At 41.3% G+C, this 4055-nt stretch overlaps 1 non-coding gene across 1 annotated transcript; it reads right to left on the bottom strand.

Moving 5' to 3' along the window:
- Positions 1-316: 316 nt before the first annotated feature.
- LOC112719153 (small nucleolar RNA R71) lies at positions 317-420 on the bottom strand. The gene has a single exon (XR_003161467.1). It is a non-coding gene; the product is annotated as a small nucleolar RNA R71 (small nucleolar RNA).
- Positions 421-4055: the final 3635 nt, after the last annotated feature.

Below are 4055 nucleotides of genomic sequence, written 5' to 3'. Positions count from 1 at the left end.
CATTTCCATTCCTGCTATTGGAGCCAATAACTTTGAGCTGAAACCTCAGCTAGTTGCCTTAATGCAACAAAACTGCAAGTTTTATGGACTTCCATCTGAAGATCCTTATCAGTTTTTAACTGAGTTCTTGCAGATCTGTGAGACTGTAAAGACGAATGGAGTTGATCCTGAAGTCTACAGACTCATGCTTTTCCCTTTTGCTGTGAGAGACAGAGCTAGAATATGGTTGGATTCACAACCTAAGGATAGCCTGGACTCCTGGGATAAGCTGGTCACGGCCTTCTTGGCTAAATTCTTTCCTTCTCAAAAGCTGAGCAAGCTTAGATTGGATATTCAGACATTCAAACAAAAAGATGGTGAATCCCTCTATGAAGCTTGGGAAAGATACAAGCAGCTGACCAAAAGATGTCCATCTGACATGTTTTCAGAATGGACCATATTAGATATATTCTATTATGGTCTATCTGAATTTTCGAAAATGTCGTTGGACCATTCTGCAGGTGGATCTATTCACCTAAAGAAAACGCCTGAAGTGGCTCAAGAACTCTTTGACATGGTTGCAAACAACCAATTCATGTACACTTCTGAGAGGAATTCCGTGAATAATGGGATACCTCAAAAGAAAGGAGTTCTTGAAATTGATGCTCTGAATGTCATATTGGCTCAGAACAAAGTGTTGACTCAACAGGTCAACATGATCTCTCAAAATCTGAATGGATGGCAACATGCATCCAACAGTACTAAAGAGGCAGCTTCTGAAGAAGCTTATGATCCAGAGAACCCTGCCATGGCAGAGGTTAATTACATAAGTGAACCTTATGGAAACACCTATAACTCATCATGGAGAAATCATCCAAATTTCTCATGGAAGGATCACCAAAAGCCTCAACAAGGCTTTAACAATGGTGGACGCAACAGGCTGAGCAATAGCAAGCCTTTTCCATCATCTTCTCAGCAACAGACAGAGAATTCCGAACAAAACACTTCTAATTTAGCCAATCTAGTCTCTGATCTGTCAAAAGCCACTTTCAGTTTCATGAGTGAAACAAGATCCTCCATCAGAAATCTGGAGGCACAAGTGGGCCAGCTAAGTAAGAAAGTCATTGAAACTCCTCCCAGTATTCTCCCAAGCAATACAGAAGAGAATCCAAAAGGAGAGTGCAAGGCCATTGATATAATCAATATGGCCGAATGCACAAGGGAGGAGGAGGACGAAAATCCTAGTGAGGAAGACCTCCTGGGACGTCCTTCAAGCAAGAAGGAGTTTCCTATTAAGGATCCAAAGGAATCTGAGGCTCATACAGAGACCATAGAGATTCCATTAAATCTCCTTCTGCCATTCATGAGTTCTAAAAACTATTCTTCCTCTGAAGAGGATGAAGATGTAACTGGAGAGCAAGTTGCTCAATATTTAGGAGCTATCATGAAGCTGAATGCCAAGTTGTTTGGTAATGAGACTTGGGAAAGTGAACCTCCCTTGCTCATTAGTGGACTAGATACTTGGATTCAGAAAATTTTACCTCAAAAGAGATAAGATCCTGGCAAGTTCTTAATACCTTGTACCATAGGCACCATGACCTTTGAAAAGGCTCTATGTGATCTAGGGTCAGGGATAAATCTTATGCCACTCTCTGTAATGGAGAAGCTAGGGATCATTGAGGTACAACCTGCCTTGTTCTCATTACAATTGGCAGACAAGTCATTGAGGCAAGCTTATGGAATAGTGGAGGACGTGTTAGTAAAGGTTGAAGGCCTTTACATCCCTGCTGATTTCATAATCTTAGATACTAGGAAGGAAGAGGATGAATGCATCATCCTTGTAAGACCTTTCCTAGCCACAGCAGGAGCTGTGATAGATGTCAACAGAGGTGAAATAGTCCTTCAATTGAATGGGGACTACCTTGTGTTTAAGGCACATGGCCATCCCTCTGTGACAAAAGAGAGTAAGCATGAAGAGCTTCTCTCAGTTCAGAGTCAAGAAGAGACCCCACAACCAAACTCTAAGTTTGGTGTTAAAACCCCATATCCAAACTCTAAGTTTGGTGTTGGGACTATACAACATTGACCTGTGGTGGACGAAATTGTGATCTTTAATTAATGGCTCCTTGGCATGTGCCAAGGAGAACTAATTTAACTAACTGATTAGAGAAGCTCACAAATCCGTTCAACTGACCAGCAAGTGTACTGGGTCGTCCAAGTAATACCTTACGTGAGTAAGGGTCGAATCCACAGAGATTATTGGTTTGAAGCAATCAATATTTATTTTATTAATCTTAGTCAGGATATCAATAGGATTAATTGGATTAAAAGTGAAATTACTGAAATTGATAAAAGAGGGAACAATGTTACTTTGATTTGCAGCACTGAGAAATATGTTGGAGTTTTGGAGATGCTTTGTCCTCCGATTTCAACTCTTCCTTGAAATCCTCTTCTCACACGCAGGTTCCTTCCATGGCAAGCTCTATGTAGGGTGTCACCATTGTCAGTGGCTACTTCCCATCCTCGCAGTGAAAACTATGCTCACGCACTCTGTCACAGTACGGCTAATCACTGGTTGGTTCCCGCTCCTACTGGAATAGAATCACTCTTTTGCGTCTGTCACTAACGCCCAGCAGGTTAAAGTTTGAAGCACGTCACAGTCATTCAATCCCGGAATCCTACTCGGAATACCACAGACAAGGTTTAGACTTTCCGGATTCTCATGAATGCCGCCATCCATCTAGCTTATACCACGAAGATTCTGTTGGGGAATCTAAGAGATATTCATTCAGTCTGATGTAGAACGGAGGTGGTTGTCAGGCACACGTTCATGGATTGAGGAAGGTGATGAGTGTCACGGATCATCACCTTCTCCACAGTTAGGCGCGAATAAACATCTTAGATAAGAACAAGCGTGTTTGAATGGAAAACAAAGGAATTGTATTAAATCATCGAGACGCTGCAGAGCTCCTCACCCCCAACAATGGAGTTTAGAGACTCATGCCGTCACAAAGTATGTAATTCAGATCTGAGAATGTCATCCGGTACAAGAAATGTCTGTAAAAGTTGTTTAAATAGTAAACTAGTACCCTAGGTTTACAGAAAATGAATAAACTAAGATAATTGGTGCAGAAATCCACTTCTGGGGCCCACTTGGTGTGTGCTGGGGCTGAGACTAAAGCTTTCCACGTGTAGAGGCCTTTCTTGGCGTCAAACTTCAGGTTATGACGTGTTTTGGGCGTTCAACTCCGGATAATGACGTTTTTCTGGCGTTTAACTCCAGACAGCAGCATGAACTTGGCGTTTAACGCCAAGTTACGTCGTCTATCCTTGCGCAAAGTATGGACTATTATATGTTGCTGGAAAGCCCTGGATGTCTACTTTCCAACGCCGTTGAGAGCGCGCCATTTGGACTCCTGTAGCTCCAGAAAATCCATTTCGAGTGCAGGGAGGTCAGGATCCAACAGCATCAGCAGTCCTTTTTCAGCCTAAGTCAGATTTTTGCTCAGCTCCCTCAATTTCAGCCAGAAAATACCTGAAATCACAGAAAAACACACAAACTCATAGTAAAGTCCAGAAATATGATTTTTGCCTAAAAACTAATATTATTTTACTAAAAACTAACTAAAACATGCTAAAATCTACATGAAATTACCCCCAAAAAGCGTATAAAATATCCGCTCATCACAACACCAAACTTAAACTGTTGCTTGTCCTCAAGCAACTAGATGAATAAAATAGGTTCTAACAGAAATAAAGAAGTAATAATATTCTCAAGTTTTAAATGAAGCTCAAATTCTTATTAGATGAGCGGGGCTTGTAGCTTTTTGTCTCTGAACAGTTTTGGCATCTCCCTGTATCTTTAAATTTTCAGAATGATTGGCATCCTTAGGAACTCAGAATTCAGATAGTATTGTTGACTCTCCTAGTGCAGTATGTTGATTCTTGAACACAGTTATTTTATGAGTCTTGGCTGTGGCCCTAAGCACTTTGTCTTCCAGTATTACCACCGGATACATAAATGCCACAGACACATAACTGGGTGAACCTTCTCAGATTATGACTCAGCTTTGCTA

Source organism: Arachis hypogaea, chromosome 10 (genome assembly GCF_003086295.3).
Source record: "Arachis hypogaea cultivar Tifrunner chromosome 10, arahy.Tifrunner.gnm2.J5K5, whole genome shotgun sequence".
Taxonomy (NCBI): domain Eukaryota; kingdom Viridiplantae; phylum Streptophyta; class Magnoliopsida; order Fabales; family Fabaceae; genus Arachis; species Arachis hypogaea.
Note: the sequence above shows the minus strand (reverse complement) of the source record. Positions and strands in the feature narration are given on the sequence as shown.